The sequence below is a fragment of the Microtus pennsylvanicus genome, chromosome 15 (assembly GCF_037038515.1).
Source record: "Microtus pennsylvanicus isolate mMicPen1 chromosome 15, mMicPen1.hap1, whole genome shotgun sequence".
NCBI classification, from domain to species: domain Eukaryota; kingdom Metazoa; phylum Chordata; class Mammalia; order Rodentia; family Cricetidae; genus Microtus; species Microtus pennsylvanicus.
In genome coordinates, this window is record NC_134593.1 from 39,499,096 (window position 1) to 39,525,102 (window position 26,007).

The 26,007-nt window shown below is 36.8% G+C and overlaps 1 long non-coding RNA gene across 1 annotated transcript in view; it reads left to right on the top strand.

The window, feature by feature from the left end:
* The window catches only part of LOC142836205 (uncharacterized), a 111,005-nt gene extending 88,383 nt beyond the window's left edge, over window positions 1–22,622 (top strand). The window contains exons 2-3 of the long non-coding RNA XR_012908007.1: window positions 12,905–12,984; window positions 22,579–22,622. This is a non-coding gene — a long non-coding RNA (uncharacterized LOC142836205). The remainder of the gene's footprint in view (window positions 1–12,904; window positions 12,985–22,578) is intronic.
* The last annotated feature ends 3,385 nt before the right edge of the window (window positions 22,623–26,007 follow it).

A 26,007-nucleotide genomic window follows, 5' to 3' on the forward strand; every position in this document is an offset into this window, starting at 1 on the left:
GATTGCCTATCGTTTAGGCAGAAACTATGAACTACCAAGGAAATCAAATAAAAGTAAAATGAACAACTCCAAAAAAGTGTGTTTTTTTTTGTTGTTGTTTAGCTTTTTTTTTTTTTTTCAACTAACATAACAGTTTTCCTTGTGGGGAGGGACAAGCTTTGAAATTTTTTCAAAAATCTCATCATTTTCTTTAGTGTGTTTCAGGGCTTAGTAGATTACACCTAGTATCTGATGTGGGATTCCTTTCTGTATGTTATGAATACGCTTTATTATGGTTGGTTCATAAAGAAGCTTCCTTGACCTATGGCAGGGTAGAATATAGCCAGACTGGAAGAATATAGAGAGAGAGTAGACAGAGTCAAAACTACACCATGTAGCTGCCAAAGAAGAAAGATAGAGCAGAACCTTACCCAGTAAGCCAGAGCCTCATGGTGACACACAGATTAATAAAAATGGGTTAATTTAGAATGTAAGAGTTAGTTAATAAGAAGCTTGAGCTAACAGGCCAAACAGTGTTGTAATTAATATAGTTTTGTGTGATTATATGGGTCTGTGCGGCCGGGAAACAAATGAGCAGTCTCCTTCTCCAAGTACCTGTGGAGGAAATTACAGAGTCAGAAGATGAAGAGGTAAATCTGAAGCTCCTAGGCATGTCTAGAAAGTAATCAGGGTCTCCTTGTGAATTTTGTACCAGTTTGATTGGGCTCTTCATTGTCACCCTATATAGAATTATAGTTTTTTTTTTCCTTGATAGCATTCCCTATTCCCTCTAACATATATGTGGATTGTAACACTTGCTTTCGGTCCCATGGTCCTTCTTTTCTCTTGTTGCTCTTTATGGGGTGCAGGAACTTATCTTTTTGTTTTAATTCAGTTTGCCTACTTTCACTATCACTTTTAATCCTAAAAGAGAACAGTCATTGTTATGAAGTCCTTGAGCAAAGAAAACTGTCAGTTTTCAGTTCCCTTTACCTTTTAGATATTATAACCATCTTTTTATGTGTGTAGAAACATAGAAGATAAACACATCATATTTGAAATTTTGATTTATTTTGAAATTTATCTTCTGTTGAAGAAAGAGGAAGAAAAAAAGTAAGACAAAATGGAGAGGGAGGGAATGTTTGGGAGATACATGGGGGAGATGGAGGAGGTGAATGGGGATTGATATGACCACATATCATTGTATCAGTATATGAAATTTTCAACAAAAAGTATAATATAATTTTTTGAACAAACAGACCATGCCACTTGATCTCTTTCTTTAGTTTGTGACATCTCCCTGACAGAAAATATTAAAACACGAATGCCTGGGCTTCACTCTTTCCTTCAATTTAAGTAGCCACCATGGTCACTTTATTGAGTTTCTTGTTGGTCTACAAGCTCTTTCATGAAGTAAATTAGCTGTTTTATTTGTCTTAAATTCTCTCTCTATTTAATCTGACAGCACATTCTGAAGTTGTATGAAATGTGGAGGTTAGATAAGTACCCAAGTGTCCATTACTGATACATGGTCTCACTCATGTCTGGATCTCATTGGTTAACCTTTTGGGTGTTGGGACAAGTTTACAGTGAGAGAAAGAAAAGCTGCTGGTCCCCAGACAGCCTGCCTTAAGATCAAAGTCCTTCTTATTCCTTCATGGCTGTGACACACATAAAAAAGCCAAAGGTCTCTTTATGAGACTATGAGATATTCTTGAAAGATCCGTCCCTCTACATACTCAGGAACAAGTCAAAACAAAGTCAAATTAAAAAGGTCAATAAAATTTAATGGGCTAGAGGGGTTGGCCACAGATCAGATTGTAAGCCCCTTCCCATGATACACTCAGGCAATTATGTGGCATATACCTCTGCCTGACACAGAGACTTATATTGATGAACAAAGGATGATTGTAGAAAGGGGATAAAAGAATGAGATGTCAGGACCTCCCTTTCTTAGAAAAGCTAGCAGCACGTGCTAACTTAGAGCCACTATGGTTTCATTTCGCTAAAGAACAAAAGAATACCAGGATTAGATATATAGACAAATTCTATAAAGACATACATGTGAACATTGTATTATGCCTGAATTTGAGTAATAAAGGCAGCAGTTTTGGTCATGAGGAAATTTCTTGGGCACTCTGACCCTTAAGAGTTAATAACACACGGCTTTGGGCATGGCAAACTGCCCAGACTAGCTTGGAGATTTTGTTTTCATCTAGTGTCCTTGTAAGCACAAAAGCTACCAGTCTGAGAAAAAGGCTGTCATATGCCTCTAGATTCTTAAAAAATTGGGTTAATGAGTAACAATGATGACTCTGTTTATCCATGATGTTAAAACTTGAGGGAAAATGATGAGAAATGATAACTCTGTTCTGTCATAGTTTATTAATGATGAATAGAAGGTGAGAAAGTGTAAGTGAAACACATGTACAAAAACAAAATTGATATGAACGATGTTTTGGAACAACAGAGATGTATCCCTATTTACTAAGCTCTGTATATAAAGAAGCACTCTGGCTGTTAGTCAGTCAGGCTGGAAGATTCTCCTGACCATCACGGTCTGGCTCACTTCCTTCCTTTGCCAACTCCTTATGTCCTCTACTGGGAGCTTCCCACTGCCAGGGATGGCTTCCGGCACACCATTATCTCAGAAGCACAAGTCATTGCATATCAAGCAAAACTAAAATTAATAGGTCACAGCGTTTCTAGTTTGCTAATACCCAGGCATGTAGTTCGTACTGGATGGTCTTGCTTGATTTAATTTTGTAAATGTCAAAGGTTTTGATCAATTTAGTAAGAGCTTTCCTATTTGTTGATAACATGGTAAAGCCTTTGTAAGTCAAGTCAAAAGGAAACCTATGGAATATGCCCAGACAAATACACTACAGGCCCTTTCTCTCATTGGGATTTATTTTCTGTCTTCTGTGTAACAGCCTTGGAAGACAAGCCCTGCAATCACAGACTAGTGATTAGCTCTTTGCGTTGGGAGGCTGAGGAAAGTGCCCCTCATTCAGCCTTGCTTTTCCTAATTAAAAGGAGTTAATAACTCTTTTATTGAAACTAGATTAAATTCTTATTTGGGAAACTTAATTTAAAGTATGACCTGTCAGCTATGTGGCACTTCTATCCCGGTCTCATCTTTACACAAATCGAAGGAGAGTGAACTGAGTTTTAATATACTTGGAAAGGAAGGTGGAAACGGCAGAATTACAAAGTGTGGGATCAAACAAAGGGGTAGGTCGCTTTCGCGTGGTTTGCAGAGAAATCACACAGGATGAACTTAGTGCAGATCGGTGGTACTTTACGGTGGCTCTGCTGTTCTAAAAATGTTGCTGTGGAGCCCCTAGGCCAATAACTTTTCATTCTAAAGTGCTGAACAGGCACCTCCTCCTGCACACCTGCTCTTAGCGGCACCCATCTGGCTTTAATCCTTCCCTCCAGACTCAATAAAGGGATGCTTGGTGCTCAGAGGATCTGGCCCTGATTCAAAACTCTTGTTCTTCCAGAATACTTTTAGCTCAGCTTCTAAAGGGATCATACAAACTGCAGCCATGGTGTCTCATAAACTCTCTGATAGCCTGCGTCTCCCTTGTAAAAACCAGTTCATATAGGGTAACATTTTCTGTGTTAAGAAGGCAGGATGGGGCTCTTAGTCATTGGTCTCAGGCTGTCAGGAAGGGATGAGAAGGGATGACTGTGATCTTAGAGACCCTGAGATAAACCAGAAAAAAAATGTTGCCCCCAATTTTGTCTATACAGAATCCCCATAAAGAATATGAGCAAACTGTATCTTCATGTGAAGAAATAAAAAGGGTGAACAAAATCTGCCCAAGTCATTGTCTTACCTGCTTAGTAAAATAGAACAATCCTAAGACCTATTGCTTTTATTGTTTTGAAAGCTTAGTTCTCTGTGGATGTGATGCTAACCCACATTAAGAGTTTCACCTTTTCAGACTGTTCACAGAAATCATTTTTATTCTTATTTTTTATTAAAAAATATTCATGTAATGTCTATGTCGTGCATGGGTGTGTGAGCAGGGGCATGTGCACATGTGAGGGGGAGGCTGGCAAGAAGGAATTTTCCGTTATCACTCTGTAATTTTTATTTTCAAAATGAGGTCTCTCACTGAATTCAGAGCTCACTGATTGGTTGATCAGGAAGCCCCTGACTTCATCTGTCTTCACTCCCTACCTCTCGAACCCCTACGCTCATCCATGTGATCTTTTGATTTAGGAACTGGAGTTCCGAACTCAGCCTCATGCCCTCAAGGCAAGACTTTCACCGACTGAGATATTTCTCAGCCCTTGTTCACAGAAAGCATAATGAATGGATCTTACATTCTTATGAGCACATATTCTGAAAATGATTAAAAGCTTTATTAAAGCTATGAATAGATAAAGTAAAATTTTACCCTTATACACGTTCCCTTCTCAGAGTTATTCAGCCTCGTTTTTATTGTCATGAGCCTAATGTCAAACAGTCTTTCTGGGAATTCCCCATTTTTAAAAATTTGTTATTATAAATACCTTACTCTATCACTTCCGCTTCTGTTGTTCTTTTGCTGAGAATGCCTTTTTCTTTCCCAATATCGAGTATTCTAAATGTTCCTAATTTTGTTTCCATATTTTTCTAATATATGTTAACATTAATTATCAATCAAGATTAATTACCTGGGTAGTTTTACTGTCCAATTAACTTGATTTTTTTATGTTTACAGTGAATAAACTTTCATCTATATTTGCTGACTTAAAAATCAGGATTTTTGTTGAGCCTACACATTATTTCATGAGATCATTTGTTATATTCAAACAAATGCCTGGATATTATAATTTACTTAATGATGACACTGTTTTCTAAGTTACGTGCTTCTTTGTCAAGCGTTTGCTACTGCAGTAATCAAGCAAGTTGGCATGATTAATTATCCATGGAGCAAATCCTGCATGTAAAACTTAAACGTTTTTATTTTGTAAATTCCCCTGGTATAATTTTTTAAATATCTAAACATGTCCATTAGTGTTTTATTAAAAAATTTTAATGAATTAATTGTTGAGAAATTAGTTGTTGATGATAATTTTCTCCATCCTTCCATTATTGCTTTTGTTGCAACTAAGGCATCTCATAATTTATAATCGTTTTCTAATTTATACTCATAGCTCAATATTTGTTACTGTCAAACTGATCATGATTACGAGACCCAAAAATGGTAATTTTCATTGCTTGCCTTCCTGTCCTTGATGCATGTTTTTCTTGTGGCATTTGGTGGTCAGTGCTTGGAATTGTCGTAGGTATCAGTAGATAGAGGTTTCATTCTATATTTAGGTCACTGGCAGATGAAATCCACTACTTTAAAGAAATTGATACTTCAAAAGGAGACTCAAAAATGACAACAAATAGATGTAAATTGTCCATTATTATTAATCAGGCAAATGAAATCATGACGGGGCATCATCCCATTTCTATAAGAGAAAGTCAGCCAGCTTTGATGATGTGTTCAGTAAAGGGAATTGTGTTGCTACCGAAGGAATGGAAATCAACGTAGCTGTAGAATACACTGTGGTTGATGTTCATTTCTGGGTATGCATCTAAAATAACTTACATCAGTATGGCAAACATTTATCTACAATTTCATGTTGACCGAATCATCATTTACAATTCACAAAAAAATTAGTAACAATTTAGTTCATGGAATCCAATAAAGGAAATGTGACATAGGCAAAACAAAATGCATTCAGTTCTTAAGAAGGACTGAGGTGTTTATTGTCATTTTAAAGATGTTGGTGAATTTGGGGACACTATATTGAGTAAATATGCTAGGTACAGAAAATCCAATAGTAAACAATCTCTCTAAATCAAATTTAGAAATGATGAACTAATAAAAATGAAGAATAGGACCATGGCTACCAGGTGGTGGAATGCGGGAGACTTGGAAAAAGAAATGAGGGTAAAAGCAAAGTTTCAGTTAGACATTAGAAATGTTTCATGATTTTGCATTTTTAAATAAAATGTGATGATTATAACAAACAATAATGCTTTGCATATTTCAAATTATAAATGAATATATTTAAGATTATCTTTTTATTGAAAGTAAAGCTTTTACTACATAAATGAATGTCAGGTTATAGATTTGTTCTATACCATGGGTTAATAATTTCTACATTATAAAATAAATTTGATCACATAAATCTGCACAATTATTGTTTGTCAATCGTTAAAAATTAAGAATAAATCAATGAGAATTTGAAGTCTGGCTTATGGAATATAAATGACCTGAGAAAAATGGTCATTTTCACAGAAAACCCTCCACAAAACATCATAATCATAATCTTAATCAAAGCACTTTTTGTAAGAAGAATGTAAAAAATAATTTCCATATAGTGTACCTATATATTTAGCTTATATTATAATTCCATTTATGGCAGAATAATGGCATTATAAAAATAATTTGCAACAATGTGCAATGGTTGGTTACATATTAGGATGGTTTACTTTCTGTGGGTCAGTCAGACCCCCAAGCCTCCTTTGACCTGGGCTGAGTCAGCCAAGTCCCTCGTGACTACCATTGACCTTCTGGCCACGTTAGCTGTTGAATTAATAAAGAGAGCGAGAGCAGCACAGAACAGTAAGGGAAACACAGCAATTGATAAATCTTAAGCCGTGTAGCACTGTTTCTATCCTAAAATGAATCTCTCAACCTCTGCTGTGCCGTCAGTAGCACCTGGACCTTGACCTGACTTTTCAGTGAGTAGTGATGGATTTGCGCTGCTCCGTCAAACTCTCTTGCAGTTTCCTCTGTAACTGACAGCACATGCTTCACAGCTACTGATTTGGGTTAGGGGTGAAGCCCATGGCCTTGGAGCACGGCCAAAGTAAATGGTCCACTCAGGACTAGGCAGCAGGCTTCATTATCGCTCTGTTTTTGATAAACTGAGCTGCCAAGACACCGAAGCACTGATGTCTACTGAAGTGCTGCCGAGGCTCTTTGATTTACTTTTTCATGGCATTTGAGAGTTTTGAGTAAGTGGAGTAGACTCCTTTAATTCTGTTACCTTATTTTTTTTCTCCACTCGGGGCTGTCTTTTACTTTATGTTGCACCTTTGAATCACACAGAACTTTTCAAATTTAATACAGACTGATTCAGATGGGATCAGTGGAGAGTTCTATTTAGCTATAGAACTGTGCTGGTTCCAGAGGCAGAGCGTAGCTCTGAGCTTGGTTCTTGATTGTCATGGCTCCCATTTGAGATATATGTGGGGTTGTCAGAGGTAAGCAGTTACATTTAAGTAAGTGAGACTTACTGTAGGACAGTAATGGAATCTAGCCTGCTGCTTTTCCTAGAAACCCAGTTTGGGGTGGGGTGGGGCAGTTTGCAAGGCACATAAGAAGAGATTGATAAATTCATCAACAAGGCAAATTCTCTGTAGAGACAAGTCATAGTTAATGGAGTCTTCCAATCAGAACCCCTTTATCAGTAAGGAATCAGTATGCATGAATTTGCAATTTGTCAGGACAAAACAAATCAAATAAGAAACAGCCGTGGGCTGACCAGCTCATGCTCTTCAAATAGTCACGGAAACAGAACCTGTCATCCTCTGGTACTCAGCTCTTTGCTTGCGGAGTATCTGCTAAGTTTGCCAGAGTGTCATGGCATAAGTCAGTGTCAAAGGCTGCCATTAGAATTTCTTTTATACCTTTATTCTGGAACTTTGGATAGTCATTTGCCTGTAATGTTCTTTAATGCAACACTAACAAATCTAAACCAGCTATGATTTTTGGATAATTTTAATTAATCAGTTAATATGCCAGTTTTTTAGGAATATTTTTATTATATCTGGAATGTTTATATTGTGATGACACTGGAGCTGAGTAATATGGTCTGGTCCCAAGGCTTGCGTTTTAGAGTAAAGGCAGGAAAGTAAATGTGGGCTATCTGTGGTTGTGTTGTTTGTTTATCTTGAGAAAAAATTATGCAATTCTGCCTGGCTTCCAACTTACTCTCTATAACTCAGGTTGGTATCAAACTCATGGTCTTCCAGCCTCTGCTTGTCAAGGGCTTCAGTTACAAGTATGTGTCACTACAGCCAACACTGACCTTTCTTTCTTTCTTTTTTAATTAAAAGTTTTGATACAATATATCTAAATTGTACTTTTCGCTTCGCTAACTTCTCCAAGATCCTCCCCACCGTCATACTCCCCCAGCTCCAGGACATTTATTTCTTTCAATCTTTAGGAAACAAACAATACACACACACACACACATATACACACACACACAAACACACACAAGAAAGACAGCCAATTCATAAAAATACAAAATCAGAAACCATAATATACAAATAAAAGGCCAATAACACATACACAAAAATGACTTAAGTAATGGGAAGTAGTGGCACATCCTTTAATCATAGTGCTAGGGAGATGAAGACTGATGGGTTTCTGAGAGTTTGAGGCCAGCCTAGTCTACAGAAGTAGTTCCAGAACAGCCAATTCTACACAGAGAAACCTTATCTCAAAACAAAAACAAACAAACAAACAAAACCCCCAAAGAAACCATAAATACATAAATAAATATTCAAATATTTAAAAGGCTCAGGTAAAGTAACAGGGGATAAAAGTCTATAAAAAATATTATTGGCCATCTACTATTGGGCAATTGGACATAGTCTTAAGGGCACTAGTACACCCATTAAGATACCGTTGGCAAGAACTAACTTTTAAAGTACAAGACAGTATAAAAAGTCAGGTGGAGTTATCTCTGTACTCTGTGAAACAGGCAATAGTAACAATATATCTAATATGTGTGAGAAATATCTGTTTGTAAGAACCCAGTTGACTGTAGTGTTATATCCCGTGGCGGAATAAGTTATAAAACAAATTCATTGAAGGGGAAAGAAAGTGAAAACAATGCCTGCAGTTTACTTAAAATAGTAAAACACGCAAGGTATTGTGTATTTAATATAACAATACCAAAACCCTTGGTTATAGAAGGTACTTAATCTTTTATATTATGCAGTGTTATTTAATTCCAAAGAGTACTTATAAGTGGAACATGTAATCTGATTTGCATTATAGGAGCACTGTTCTGTATGCTATGGAGATTGCAGCCATTTGACAAACATCGCCTAGCAGATAATAATCACTAAGTATCGGTTTAATGTAGAGATAGAAAAATAAGGCAAGGGAAGAAGAAATATAGGGTGTATATGAGTAAAGTCTTGCTTCACTAAATTCTTGATCCAAGTAGTACCTAGCATGCAGTAATTGCTCAGTATGATTTTGTTTGGTGGATTTTTTTTTATAATATGAAGTATTATTGCCCTTTAATCTTCCCCCATGTAAGGTATACTCGCCCCAGTATCATTTACAGACATGTTCTTGGCGACCTGCAGCTTCCTTGTTGTCATATATTATTTTCTTCCATGACTAGTGCACTTCTCACTTCATTTCTCTGATTCAATTCTGTTCCCTACATATTTCATCTATTTTATTAGGAAGAAAAAATGTTTTATATGTTATCTTTCACGTTTCAACACAATATGACTTCTAAAGTTCTCTTTCAGTTTTGGCCCACTCTAGTTTTAACCTTTTGTATTTTTTTGTATTCCATTTTTGAAATTTTACTGAAATATTTACTAGTCAGTACCTACTGAAACAATTTACTACAATTCAAAACTTTGTGCATAATATTCACGGTCTTTGTCATCCTGATATATTTTGTTGATTTCTTCACTGAAGCCAATATTCCAGACATCTTTTCCATTGATAAAATAAGTCTTTAGCTGTGTATGTGATCTTTAAGTAAGTGTTCACTGCTTCCGGAACAAGAGTTAGAACCACTGTTAGGTTACTTCTAAAATAAAAACTTTTGATATGACTTCTTATTGGGGCTTCGTGGGGACCCTTAAAATTTAGCTATAGTTTTTTTCTGGAGTGTATAGCAAAGTGGGAGACTCACTTTAACTTTTTGATCTTCTGGGTGAAGTGACACATAATCATTTCTTGCAATCCAGAACTGATCAAATATGGAAGGAGACTGCAAAGGGGCACGTGCATCAAGAGGAAGCAATATTTAGGGTACTGTTCCAAAGCTCAAACAAGTTCAAATATTGTGCTGCATCTGTTAGTTTAATTTTCTGGGAGGTACCGTGAACTCAGAAAGCATGTGGTATTTCTCTCTGAACTCTTTTTATCATGTCAAGATTACCATCTTTTACTGCTCTTCAATAGTTCAACTTGTGGCAACTATCCATCACCTATCCAGGCTCTTAGGTCAGAAATGCAGTGTGTGTATTGTCTTTCATTGCACTCATTGGCTACACTGACATACATAAAATTTGTTAACATTTTATGAATTAATTTAATTACCAAATTTAAATCTTTAGTTTCCCTTGTTAAGAATATCATCATCTCCTCTACAATATTGATATCTTTATCCTTTTCTCTTGTCCTTTTGTATCCTTCCTCCATTTTTCTGCTTCCTTCTTTACCCTGCTCCTCACCCCTTCTATTCCTCCTCATTTTCCTTCTTCTACCTTCTCTCTTCTACATTTTAATAATAGTAACAACCATGAAACTGAAAAAAGCATTTTATTTCATTTCACAAATAAAGGATCAAATTTATGTCTCTATACCAAATCGAAAACATGGGAATTTAAATAATTGAATAGGGAATAAAATGAAATTGGCACAAGTTGGATGTCTAACAAGATTTCCAATGGTTTTGAAAGACTTCCACCATATTAACTAGTCCAGTATTGATTCTTATGTTAGATCAGATCCTCAAGAATTCTTTTCTCTCATTTCGTATCCATTCTTCCTAGTCTTCCTTTCTCAAACGTATGCTTATTAAATCCAAGCATTCTAGTGGATATAGTAATATTTTGTTTGTAATCTAACAAATAAAACTTGCTTGAGGATGAGAGTGCAGAGCTCAGAGACTGCAACACTTGGAGGCCAGTCAGCAGTGGCATACACCTTTAATCCCGATACTCGGAAGACAGAGAGACTGCAACCCTTGGAGGCCAGTCAGCAGTAGCATACACCTTTAACCCCGATACTCGGAAGACAGAGAGACTGCAACCCTTGGAGGCCAGTCAGCAGTGGCATACACCTTTAATCCCGATACTCGGAAGACAGAGAGACTGCAACCCTTGGAGGCCAGTCAGCAGTGGCATACACCTTTAATCCTGATACTCGGAAGACAGAGGCAAATGGGTCTCTGTGAGTTCAAGGGCCCCCTTGGGCACATGAGATTGATTCTGTCTAAAAAAGAAACAGAGCTAACACTAAGATGATCCTACCATTTGGGATCACATGCCTTTAATCCCAGCACTAGAAAGGTGGAGACAAAAGTAATATGACTGGGTGGAGAGAGGAATGTGTGATTCCCCTCTGTATTCTGTGAATTTGTTTTATTACCATTGACTAATAAAGAAGCTTCTTTGGCCTATGGCAGGGCAGAATAAAGCCAAGCAGTAAATCCAAACAAAGATATATATAGAGAGTACGCAGAGTTGAGGAGAGTCTAAGTAGCTGCTGAAAGAGAAAGACTCTGGAATCTTACTGGTAGGCCACAACCTTCCATGGTAATACATAGACTAATATAAATGGGTTAATTGAATATATAAGAGTGGTGTGAGAGGTCCTTCTGTCTATATGTTGATTTTATTGGTTAATGAATAAGGAAAACTGGCTTGGCCTATAGCATGAGAGAAGGAAGATGGATTTAGAGAGATGCCATAAAACTGCTGCTGGAGATAGATGTGCTGAAACTTTGCTGGTAGAACAAGACCTTGTTTTGATGCACAGATTAATGGAGATAAGGTTAAATTAAGTTGTAAGAGTTAGCCAATATGAAGCTAGAGCTAATGGGCCAAGCAGGCATTTAATTAATACAATTTCTGTGGGATTATTCGGGTCTGGGCTTCTAGAAAACCAACATGCAACCTCCATTTACAGGAATATAAGGCAGGAGGAGACAGATACAGACTGAGGATTCAGTCTGAGCATTCAGTCTCAGAATACACAGAGACAGTATCATTTCTTCGGTCTGACCATTGGTAGAGGTAAGAAGTTTCTATTGGTTGATTGATCTGCTTCTCTGATCTTTCAGTATTAACCCCTATATCTAACTCTTGTTTTTTTCTTAATAAGACTAATTATAATTCATTCTATATCTGGTGCCTAATGTGGGGCTCAAACACACAACCATGAGGTTAAGAATCTCATGCTCTACTCTGAAAAGGAAAAAGGAAGGATATGCATGATAAGATTAAAAAAAGATAGATTATTGAATTCACTTTTAAAAATTAACTTCTAGGTTAAATATTTTACATCAGATGTAAACGTGGAGTTTACTTTCTTTGTGGCAAAAGTAAGCCACTGGGTAAGAAAGTGCCCTTGCACTGACTGCTGACAGTTTACTGTCCTAATTATACAGGTAGGACATAAAAGAGAGTGACAGTCAAATCTCATCAAGACAAGGCAGGATGGTCCTTCAAAAATCCTGCTTTATAAAAAAGTCTGTCAAATATTCTAGGCCTTTAGGCTGAAGATGGATGCTGAACATTGCAGAGGAATCTTGGGTGACTGTCCAGACTGCCAGCTGGTTTTTATTATGAAGAGCAATTAGAATTTGTTACAAGTGGCCATATAATTTCTTTCAAAATGAAGATGTCACACTCCCTTCCAATTCCTATTGAATAGCTGGCTTTGTCCTGCACTCACGGGCATGTAGTAGATTGTAACAACTACTTTATCTGACTTCAGTGAGTTGCTTTAACAAATCTCAGGTATTCTACCACAGCTTGACTCTTGGCACTGCTTATGACATTACTTGGCACTCTTCACTCGACAAGTTCTGCTTCCTGTGAGGACATCTATTTGTCTGGGTCAATATTATTCTTACTTTCTCTGTGCCTTTTCAGCCCTCCTCATAGGTAACTGTGAAGATTGAAGACCACCTCATCTTAGATCAGACAATCATCAGTTTCACCACCTCTCAGAGGTGAGAGACATCAATATACAGATGATTTTTCATGATTAATAATTGGGGATAAATAATACATTGATCTCTGTCATTGTGCAAAGAGTGTGTTTAATAAAAACTTCATGTCTCTATTGCTGTGATGAAACACCATCACCCAAAGCAACTTTTGGAAGAAAGGGCTTAACTTATAACTCTCAGGTAATACTCCATCACTGAGGGAAATCAGAGCAGGAACTCTAGGTAGGAACCTGGATGCAGGAGTGAAGTGGAGGCTATAGGGAATTACTGCTTACTGGCCAGCTTTCTGTGACTTGCTCAGACTGCTTTATCTTTCATTTCTTTCCTCTATATTTGACAATATTTTGTTTCTTATTTAATATTTTCCCCCTACCCTTACCTCTCTCCAAACCCTCATATATATATGTATATATATATATATACCCCTCTTTTCTCTCTTTCAAATATATTAATGGTTGTCACATACCTATACATGCATATGAATATACACACTCTGCTTTCTGATCGAACTCAGGACCACTTTCCCAGAGATGGCATACCTTCCTATGGACTAGGATAGAACCCATCAGTCACTAATTAATGAATGCTCCTTTCTTAGCTTTGCCGACTAATAATCTGATGGATACATTTTCTTTTCTTCTCTTTTTTATTGATATTTATTGAGCTCTACATTTTTCTTTGCTCCCCTCCTTGCCTCTCCCCTCCCCTTCAGCTCTCTTCCAAGGTCCCCATGCTCCCAGTTTACTCAGGAGATCTTGTCTTTTTCTACTTCCCATGTAGATTAGATCTATGTATGTCTCTCTTAGGGTCTTCATTATTGTCTGGCTTCTGTAGGACCATGACTTTTGGGTTTGTTTTCTTTGTCTGATACATTTTCTTAATAAATGTTCCTTTTCCAAAATATTATTTCTACTTAATAGTTTATTTATAGTCAACAAAGATAACGAGGAAATTGATAGCATCATGTATTAGATCTAGAAAGGAAACAAGTGACAAGATGTTGGTTTGAGAATACTTACAAGGATATTTGAGAAGCTTTTGGATTTCTGGTATTTGGGACAGGGTTCCTGGCACTTGAAATATATTTAAAGGTCATTAGGTTTTTAGCTTATTTGCATGAATGATGAAGCAAATTATGTCTTTATAGAGAAAGTCCTGAGTATTAAACCTGGGAAATAACTTTGTGGAAATCAGAAAATAATCGAGAACCGAACATGTAAGGAGCCAGGGAAATATGAAAAAAGCAGAGGTTATTTTTGTCATGGGATCCTTCGGTATGATTGGGTCTGCTGTAAGAGTTTTCATCTGCCATTTCCTCATGCATTACAATGGCTTTTCTTGGCATGGACTTTTAATAATTTGTCACGCATTCTGCAGCCTATATTTCTGCTGGGCTTCTCCTTCCCTGTGTTAATCTCTACTTGTTAAGATCAGTTTATATCTTTGTATATATGTTTTATATCTACAATTGAAGGCTACATTTTAGCTTTTATCTTGCTTCCTCCCTTACATAATGATTTATGATCTTAATCCTTTACCTGGTTTGAAGTTCTTGACAACCCCAATAATATCTTTATTGTTATACATCTGTTGGTGGTAGTCCCCGGTCAGTAAAAATGAAAAACCATAATGCTTTATTCACGGCAGGATCAGCTATTCTTCCTAAACCAACATTTATGTGTCACATTTCTATTTTACCAGCCTGACTCCTAGCAGGACAAATCTTTGAAATGTTACTGTATTATGCTCTTCCCAGGAAAAGGTAGAGTTACAAAAAGAAATAAAAGGCCTTTTTTTTTTAACTGTTGTTTGACAGTATTATCAGAGAGGTGATATTTTGTTTTCTTATATACATTTAGTTGCTAAAAGGTTTTGACAAGAGACGGAAAAATGTGCCTTGCTCCTTTCAAGCCTTACCTGATACCAAAGTTTATCATCGAGTCTTTTATTTCAGACATGAAACATATGCTAAAATAATAATGAAACAGCATTTTTGAACAAACTCAAATTTTACTTTGTGCATAATCAAAGTTTGGAATTATTATGCTAATTTAAAATGAACTATTTATGCTCTGCATATTGAAATATTTTGTATAGCTTTATTGCTTTCTTTTTATTTTACTTGCTAGGGGTAAAACATGCTCCACTTCTACCATCTGAAACATAAGACAATAATTAATTCTTACTTGGTTGTTGTTTTTATTGTGTATGCATTTGTGAGAGAGATGGGCACTAAGGGAATGGGAGCTGGATAAGTTAATTAGACTTTATCAGTAAACTGCCCTGTAAGGAAATACAGAAGAAACTAGTACACACACTTTTTTCTTTCCTGTCCTGGCGTATTTCCTAGTATCTGGCTGTGCTACCTACCTGTTATTTTTGATAGTTTGGCTCAATATAGCCTGTCTTTGACGGATTCTTCCCATTGTTTCTTTCTGTTGTTAGCATTCTGGTCAGGTGAGATAATCTGAGCTGTATCTTCCTATTGCTTCATCCACTTTTGCTCCAAATGTGTGATGGTGAACCAGCCCATGTTCAAATTTTAGACTGTTTTTCATTTAAACAGCCATTCCAGTCTGTTTTATAACCTTTCTTCTCTGCAGTTGAAACTTCTCCAACATCACACAATTAGTGGTGTTTCTTTTCACTGCGATTTTAATTTCAGAAGCCCAAAAGTAATTTTCCAAGTACTTGTATCCAATGCCATCATTAGACACTGAGTGCATAAGTAATGCCCTTCAAGCCATAAAAACATATTGGCATGAATATGATTTCTGTTTCAGAAATCGAAAGCTATCTGAATGCCTCAGCTCAGAGGCTCAGTCCCCGTCATTCCTTTCTTACACACATTCTCACATGCATCTTGGCACCATCTCTGTGTGCTCGCAACTGTGAAATCCCAGTTGTCACTCTCCTCATGAGTAGATTAGATTTGGTACTTGGCAGGCAGTGCTTGAGTGTTTTAAAGTTCACTGCCACATATCTTGATGCATTTTAATTATACCCTTCATATATAAGGAAGAATTGTTTCATTTTTATGAGAAATAGTATATTGTCTGACCTTAGGTCAGATACGATAGAATGAAAATCAGCCATCGGAGTACTGGTAAACAATATTTTATGGATCTAGAGAAAATATTTTATTTTACGAGTAAGAGGTAAGTGAGTGAAATGTGCTCTAAGTAGTTCACTAACTCAGTTAGGTATGAGGTTCACTATTTAATGTTCCAAGCTTTATCTGTGGTCTTAACTAACAAAAATAGTTTGAGATGCCATATGTTTATATTATCCAGTTGAAGCATAGCGAACATCGCAGGCAGAGGTGACCCTGAACTGGATGGAAATGGAGAATCGGGGCTTCTTTCTTCCTTCCGCTGTAATGAAATCCACAGGATAGCATTCCTCATGCCAATAACGTAACCTTGCTTCCTTCCTAAGACCTTGGAAAGCATTGAAGACTCGGCCCAAGGGAATTTGGTTAAAAGCAGAAAGAAAATCTTTCTTTTGTTTTCTTTTCCTCTTCTATTTTTGAGATCCCTTTGGTCATGTTTTGTTTCACCCTATTCATTTTCTGCCTCTGCCATCTCTTTGATGCTTCCGTGGAACTGCAGGGATTCAGTACAATGGACTAAGTGGCCTGAAAATCCCTGCGGTCAATTGTGCCATTTTATTAATTCAAGTCTGGAGAAGGAGAAAATAGTTCTAATCTTATTTCTATACAGACTTGGTGGTGCTGGTCTGTTTCAAACATTTAATGGTTAGAAAAGAGCACATTTGATAAATGCCCAGGTGTCAAAGAGCTCAAATAAGAGACATTGGTTCAGAGACATTTGGAGAAAATAACGGGTTTTACCCTAGCCTTTGACAAGCGCTCCTGCTTTAGCATTGGTATTAGTGGGACTGACATTCCAAGAAATAGATTAATAATGACACAACTTGAGGGCTTTCAAAAATGTTTTCTGAATTAGTAGAACTTAACATATAATATAAACAAACACAAGCATGCTTGATTCTATACAACTTAGTGTTTCTGAGGGGAGTGATGCCGGGCAAGTGTGCAGTGAAGTACAAGGTCGTTTCTTCTTATTACATCAATTAAAACATTCTCTCTCATACGCATTTGTCTACAAGTAGGGAGAATTTAGGTAGAAAGATTATTCAAGGATGAGCATACATATTATTTGTACACTATCTCTTTGGTTTATATGTTTGCAAGTGTGCATGCATGTGTGTGCATGTGCATATAATCAGTGTACTCTGGCCAGGAGACCAGAGGTTAACTTCCAATATTCTCCTTTATATTCTCCTCCATATTTTTTTAGGGTGGCCTCTCATTGTACCTGGAACACAGCAGTTTGCTAGAGTCCCTGATAAATGAGATCTAAAGATCTACCTATCTGTGCTCCCCTCCTCCAGTTCTGGGGTTACAAAGATTTGTTGCCTTGTCTAGCTTGCATGGGGAAGGTGGGGATACAAACTCAATCCTCTTGCTTGTTTAGCAAGTACGTTACTCACTGAGCCATCTCTCTGGATCCACGATACTTTAATAAACTTTGTTATTCAGTCTTCATTATTCTTTGGAAATCTTCCCCACAAAGGTGTAGTGCCCTTGCTGTTCAGGCACTATCTTTCCTTTCTTGGACTCCATGGTTGATTCCACATCCATGCAAGTTACTTCCTGAGCAGTCTGTGATGAGATTGTGACTAGACGTCACTAACACCAGCATGAAACAGCACGGTTGTGTTCTGTGCTTTGAAAGTACAACCCTGGCTTTCAAGCCTACTTCCCATGACTCAACATTTTCCAGTACAGACTGTGGTTCCCAGATCGGAGAAGAGATGTATAATGGAGGCTGGGAAAAGATCTTCAGCTGGACATTCTTAGTTCTGTTTTTGCAGTTAGTGATTTTGGTGAGATAGGAGCAAGAGAAGGTATTTAAGAAACTTGGACTGGGCAAAGTGGGCTCTGGGCTATGTATCTGAAACTTGCTGGATCTCTCAGCTGTTGCTCAAAGGGATTCACAAATTACTAAAAATTACTCCAAGAATCAAAACTTCTCAGAGTGAGTATTCTAAAAAAAAATTAGCAATTTCATAAAACTGAAGTGTGAATTAATTGGAAGTTGCACCAGATTTTTGGATATAGTTGTTATTAATTAAAAATTTTATTGGTTACTTTTCCCTACATTAATGGAAACTGGGAGAGGAATTTTTACATTGTCAGGAACTAAAGGTGGTCATTACTGCAACCATACTGGCAGATGATAAGACCCATTTATTTATTCCCTAGGGAAATATTTATTGAGCCCTCACCATTTGTCAGGCTCCTTACCAGACTCCAAGCAACCAAAGGCGCTCTTTATTGCCTCTGAATTTCTTGAAGCCTTGTTATATATTGAAGTCAGTTGCTAGTGAAGACAAGAATGTTAAATATAAAGGAAAGTTTAGGTGATATCCAGAAATAGCATTGCCACAGTCGGCAAAATCTACTGACGTGGAATTCTCATTTAAGTACATGAATATTGGGAATCTGGGGCATACATAAATAAAGAACTCACCTGCTATTTTTCAGAATCTGCCTTCTGAACTATTTAATTAACAACCTATGAAAAATATACTCTTGAGACCTAAGTGGATAATAGATGTCACCTTTGTTCTATAAAAGTGCTCTGCTGCCAGGAAAACTTAATTTTAAAATGAGCAGTCAGCACTTGTGCAAGCTGTCTTCTGAAAAGTCCCTCCTACCCCATTTTGACACGAATAATGAAGAAGGACAACATTTACCCTCAGTGCTATGGTGGGGAACTTTATTTATCATTAGAGTTCTAAGGTGTGGTGCTGTCTCCTGAGATGTAGATTGGCAGGGCAGATGGTCTTTATTGTTCCTAAAGGTCTCTTTAGTAAATGACACACTAATTCTTTACCTACCCTCCCCATGAAATTATGTTTGGTGACACATCTTTATGGTCACTAAATGGGCATAAATTAGCATTAATTAGGGCTATTGTAAGGTAATTCCCTAACCAAAAAAGGGGCTTGCAGATGGGGGAGCAGTTAAGCTCCTAAGGAAGTTCTCAAAATCACCTCTACTTCATCTTGTGGCAAAGAGCTTATGTTTTTTGTCTCTATAAGTGAGGTTTGCAGGGGAGTAAAACGGATGAATTTTATTACTAATCTGTTTTCAAATACTCAGCCCCTAAACCTAGACACATACATCTTTAGTAAAGAACACAGGCTCTTTGGATTAATTAATTCATCAGTGAATCAATAGGAGCCATGCCTTCTAGGCTTGTGTTCCAGAGGCCAGTATCTCAGGATTCTTATCCTGAGTATAATGGCTTCAATAAGCCATTAGGTGGAAACCACAATGAGACATTCAGAAAGGCTTTTGCAATTAGATGAGAGGCTAGCTGTCATCCTTAGCTAACTCCTTCCTCCCAATATCACTGGGATCAATTTAAATTACTGCTCTCACAAGGGCCTCTGAATTCTTTTTGTCTTTCTGCATTTGTGTGGACTTATGAAATGAAAATGAACTGACCTTGCAGATGCTCATCCATGCATCGGTACCTGCAAATGGGAAATGATATTAAGTCAGAACTTTATATTCCACACACACGAGCCCTGCGGTGGGACGAGGAACCCATTTAGGTGGAGAAGATGTAGAAGGCAAAATCTGTGTTTTAGCACCCACCCTGCTTCCCCAAGACACTGTTTCCTTAAAAATGAAGTGCCATAGTAGCCAGTCACCCCACTTCTGCCTAAAGCATGGCATTCTATGCTGCATTCATTAATTTTGTTAACTGAACCTCTCCAGTGCCTGGTGCTGTTTGGGGTGCCCTCCTCAGAGCAGTCGGATATGGAAGAGAGCTGCCGTGTGTCTTAACAGTGAAGCTCCTCTCCCTGTCTTCTGTTGCTGTACCAGTGTTCACATGTCTGCCTTTCTCAAGAAGGTTAGTGCTCAGTACATTAGAAAGGCTTTTCTTGAAAATACTCTCCTTCAAAGCCACAGAGACTGTCAGTATTGAGTGAGTGGACCGTAGAAATGAGTGAAATGATAATGTATGGATCATAGAGGATGTATAAATTGTTTGCTTCAAATTCACTCTGCGGTTTCCTCCCTCCATCTCAGCATAGTTTGTTTGTTTGTTTATTTATTTATTTATTTATTTATTTATTTATTTATTTATCTTTTTACTCCAGTGAGTAAGGGAGGGATTAAATACTTTTTTCTTGCTTTACTCTTCCCGTGTTTGAAACGAAGTAAATGCTTTTTATGAAACAGTGGATTTGAAATATTCGTGTGTTCTTTAGAAGTCCAACACTTTGTTAAAGAAAAAACGTTTTCATTTTCAAGAATCTTATGTAAAAGATAAATTCTAATTTCAAGGTGTGTTCCTCACATCGAAGTTCTTATACATTGAAAGGAATCATGTGCTTTTAAATGCTTCATTCTGTTCAGTTTTCGAATGATCTGGTTTGTGACTCTTTGATATGTTTTTCATCACTTGTAACCTTTACGAGTTTGGAAACGTGCGTTGATGCCAAGTTCTTACCTCGTCAACAAGAGACAGCAGCACAAGTTTCGGCTGACGAATATTTCATATTAAAATTCACAATATTTAATGTTTCTTTAGGAAAGGAATTGGCACAACATCTCTCTGGTGCATCTGCTGGGTACGACTGTCAGTTATTATAATAGGGCTTCTAATGAATGGCACAGGGAAGCCTTGACTTTCAAATCCCTCATGCAGAGTGTCACTCACTTGCTTTCTGCCTGTTCAAATGAGCCTCCTTCCAAAAGCACCTTTAAGGTACGCGTGCCTGACTTTTCATCAGAAGCTCTCCCCATCCTCCTTTTATCTTGCAGAAAGTACCCAAGTCGTGAAAATGTGAGAAGACAAAAATGACCAGTTTTAAATAATGATGAAACATTTTAGCGGTATACTCAGAATGTGTGGACATTATCTGTTCAGAGAAGGAATGTGTTTGTCATCTGCTCTCTACCCTGTCTTTCTTTCTCAATACTCTATAAATGTCTGTCAGCTGTTGGTTCTTGTGTTAATTCTTTTGTTCAATGCACAATCCGCACTGAAATCTAGTATGGAAGTCAGCAGGGGCCAGTGGCACGTTTTGCCAGGCTAGGCATTACTGTAGCTGGCAAGGTTTATGGTTCTTTTGCATTAATTGAATAACTTTGAGCATTTCTCATTTCAAATCATTAAGAGATATGCTTATTGCCTTGAAATAATGCCTTATTTTTTAAGAATCTTTCATCACATTATGCATTAAAACACCTTAAGATTGTATTTAAAAATATTTTATATGATCTCTGTGAGTTTTAGACAAACCATTTCAAAATTCAGGATGTCTCCTCCCTTTTTTCATTTTTAAGAAACTTACTTCGGTGCTTATTATTTGCCCTGTGCTAGAACAGCACAGTCTCGCCTCTCTATTGTGCCAGAAATATGTATTTCAAAAGCTTGGATGTTGGATTTTCAACATTCTTAATAGTTTTGCTTTGTCTTTGTCTTTCCTGTGGATGAGTTAAAAGTGGTGAATCCAACTGTGACGTAAAAATAAAACAGTTTCCCTAGTAACAGAGGAAACAGCCATTCCCTGCAAATGTATGTCTCTTCCTACTGCCCCAAAGATGCACACATCTGGGAGCCCAAGAAGTCTGCTTTAAGTCTCTAATCTATTTAATTTGTTTGCTCTCTAGGCAGTGACAGTGTCAGCCTCATTACCTTTTTATTGTCTATTCTCCACAAATGCTGGATGATAAGCAAGAAAATAAAATGGAACAATCTATTCTATGATTATTAAAATTAGTGTGTTTAACCTTTCAATCTAATTTAGTTCATATTTCTGATATATCTCACTTTAGGTTAGATCCACAAGCCAAACTCCCATAGCAAACTGTCCGTTACTTGCAGACCCTAATAAAGCATTGAAATGGTAGGTTTCAGACCAATTTGCGGCCCAAGAGATTTAAACACAATCTATAACATTCTTTCTGCTTTTGTCTAAATAAACTTTATAAACCTCATGAGGTTTGGCTTTTACTAATGTTTATTCATTTTCCTTGGTAGCAGACAAGGAAATACTCTCTCAGGAAGCACCAAGTATGTTTTCAGAGTATATTAAGACAGAAGCTTTTGATTGACAGGTATTCTAGAGCACACAGGAGAACAAGAGAAGAGAGAGAGAAACAAAAAGAATTTGGCTGTTTTTGCTAAGATTTCACAGCTTAAAGCTTATGAAAAAATGACAAACAGACACACCCAAACAGACAGAGAGAGAAAAAGAGAGATTAAAGAAAAAAATGTAAACAGTAAAGAACAGTCAGGCAGATGGAGATTGTGGTTTATGGTAAATTCAAAATTCTTTTTCCGTCTCAAAGATATTCCCTAGAAATGAACATAAAACTCTCATATTAAATGAGATAAGGTAACTTAATTATATAAATCAACAGAAGATTGATCCTGTCTTGTATTTTTAATAATATGCTAATTTCAGGTAAGGAAATTAGACTTTAATGGCAAGATTTTCTTTGAGTGTGTTGAAAATCATAAAATCAACTTTGTTTTACAGTGACAGCTCTGGAATTCATATTCATTTTGTCAGATGAAAATCCTGCTCTCATTTTGGTAAGTGCTCTAATGATTAAGTATTGGCTTTATAGTTTTGTTAAGTCCACCTTTTAAAATGATGTCTAAAATAAATCCCAGAGGTCCATCTGCTTGTTCACAAGAATGGAGAATGTGACAATAGCATAAGTGTGGGAGCCAATGACTTCTCTTTTCAGAACCAGTAAGGAGCAATCTTACACAGTGCAGTCAGATCGGCCTTCAGGAAAGGGGGTCACTGAGCAGGTGGCTTTTGTTATATAAGAGATCCTTGGAACTTTGAAGAAGTTTTACAGGGTACAGAGTTCCCCTCATTCCCATTTCTTAAAAAATGTAATTTTATTTCTACTTACTCTTCTTTACCTTAAGAATCTTCAAGAACAGATCAAAATACTCTCAGCTAGAAGAACATCTTGACTTCTCTAATAACAAGAAGTTTTCTTTCTCTTTCTGTAAATTATGACAGAAAGTGAAGGGGGAATATAAACAAACCTGGATGACAATGGGCACATTTTTCAGGAGATTATATAGAATAGAAAAAATAAAACAAAGAGCGGGGAGGATTTTGTTCTACTAAGTTATTTCCAACTCACCATACTGATTGGTATAAATATGAGTATGCTGTTTTGAGACTAAACAGGGCTAAGCCCTAAGCTAGGTGGTTTCCGTAAGCAATCATTCATTCTTCTTAAATATCCACCGAGATGGGCTCAGTGGTAGAACGTAATATTAAACAATGTTCTCATGAGTACAATTACTACAAAGGAGAAACCAGTCAGGTGGTTACTTTAGTCAATTCTTAATAATTATGGTTTGACAGAAAACATAGACCATTAGAGTATCATGGACATAGAATGTAGATAATGTAGGTGTGCTGCTTTCTGGCTTGTTCCTCATGACTTGCTCAACCTGCTTTCTTATAGTTCCCAAGCCATACCTAGTGGTGGTTCTGCACACAGTGAACTGGGGCCTCCCACATCAATCATAAATCAAAGAACTGTACCACAGCCTTGCTAATAGGTCATTCTAGTAGAAGATTTTTCTATATTGTGGTTCTGTATACCGAAATGACTCTAGCTCGTGTCAAGTTGACAAAAAAAAATACAAAAAAAAAAAACCCAAAAAACTAGGCAGTACAGTAGAAGAGATACTCCAGTTTGAGGAAACAGCAAGGTAAAATTTTGTTAAAGGTAGCATAACAACAGCCTTCAGAAACAGGAAAATCCTACATGGCAAAATACACATTTTCAAAAATGAGCAACAAAAGACCAACGAATTCAGAAAGACAATAGTTGTAAATTAAACATGGACTCATAATGATGTGATACGTGCCTAAAAACTTCTAGGTATAATAAAAGTTGTATTTATATTTCAGAACCCATTAAGTATTTATCTTGCTATTAGTTTTCCTGTACTTTTGCAAGAGCCCTGGCATGGTGTGTTCTGTTTGTCACGAATCTGAGTATTTAACATAGCTCTACCATGTAGTTATATTACTGTACAACATTACTAGATCATATTCATTTGTTTGACTGAAACTTCACACTCTTGGATGAGTACTTCCTGTTGTTGGTCTTTTCTGTGTAACTCTTTACTCTTTTGGCTCCTTGCTTTTTGGAGGAGTGGTACCCAGCTCCCAAATAAATACACACATAGAGACTTATTCTTGCTTCTAAATGCCTGGCCTTAGCTCGGCTTGTTTCTAGCCAACTTTTTTAAACTTAGATTATCCCATCTACCTCTTGTCTCTGGGCTTTTATCTTTCTCTATTTTTGTATACCTGTTCTTACCTGTTCTTTCCTTCTTATTCCATGTTTGGCTGTGTAACTGGGCAGATGACCCCTTCTTTTCTCCCTCTCTATCTCCTCCTCTCAGATTTCTCCTATTTATTCCCTCTTGTCTGCGAACCCTACCAATCCTTTTGCTTGACTCACTATTGCTCATTCAGCTTTTTATTAAAGCAATCATATTTTAGAAACGCAAACTAACACAACTTTACAGAGTTAAACAAATCAATCATAAAAGAATGCAACATATCTTTGCATCAATAAACAAATGTTCCACAGCATAAACAAATGTAACACACCTTAAAATAATATTCCACCATATTTTCCCTTTTTGTCTAAATAAAAAATATGTTTTTTAACTTTAAGTTATCAAAATTATATAAGAACAATTATCAAGCAAGGATTCCATATACAGTATTCATTCCATTTGCATTTAGAAAATTCAGAGTAAATACTACATTGTCTATCTTACCTTAATGATTCCAAAGTTCTATAATAACTTATTTTTTATCATAACTAAGGAAAGCTATAATTCTTAACTATTTAGCTTTTAACTCCATCAAAGATGCCAAAAAGATGTAATATTACCTACCAACAGAGACATCTGGGTGCCTCAACAGCCACCCAAAGTTTCTCAGCAGTGTTGGGACATGCATCTTTAACCTACAGACCTAGAGTGTCTGACTGACTTTTCAGTGAATCAGGAATTTTTTTTTTTTTTTTTTTTTTTTTTTTTTTTTTTTGGTTTTCTGAGACAGGGTTTCTCTGTAGCTTTAGAGGTTGTCCTGGAACTAGCTCTTATAGACCAGGCTGGCCTCGAACTCACAGAGATTCACCTACCTCTGCCTCCCGAGTGCTGGGATTAAAGGCATGTGCCACCACTGCCCTGCTGAATTAGGAAATTTGAAGGACTCTCCTGCCTTGCTTTGGCAACAAAATTCAAAAGTCATTTTCCTGTGGGTCCTTCAAGTCCACTTTATATAGCATACTGTCAGCAATCAAGGCAAAGCAGTTTTTTTTTTTTCCCCAAATGACTAGCCTGGCCATAGTGAAAGCAAACTCTAGATAGAGTTTTTTTGATGTCCATCATCCTTTTATGAAGTAAATTGGTGCTTCCAGGAGCAGATGTGTCTCATTGTCATGAAAATCCTTAGGGTATCAAGCATTTAAAATGCCATACTCTGTAGGTCTTTGATGTGTTTTAAAATTTTCTATCTGTCTAAAATGTATCCATTTAGCTTTGAAAACATCCCTAATGCAAGTACAAATTTGATTATTGTAGATTAACTACTAACCTAATTTCTTATTTACATACTACACTTTTAAATAAGCTGAATTATGTACAATACCCCAAACAAGAGTAGAAATATATATATATATATACATATATATTGTATTTAAAATTAACTTTAATTTGGTGTATTGTGTCAATATACCAAAATCCCTGCCAATGCAAAATATCTGAAATTAATAGTTGTTCTTTATCCTAAGTTCTCCTAAATTATAACAAATATCCATGATCCACCAGATAACCAAAATCCTTCCACATACCAACTCTTGGAAATGTGTTATTTTCTCTAGACTGCCTCCTGATGTCTGTGGGCTGA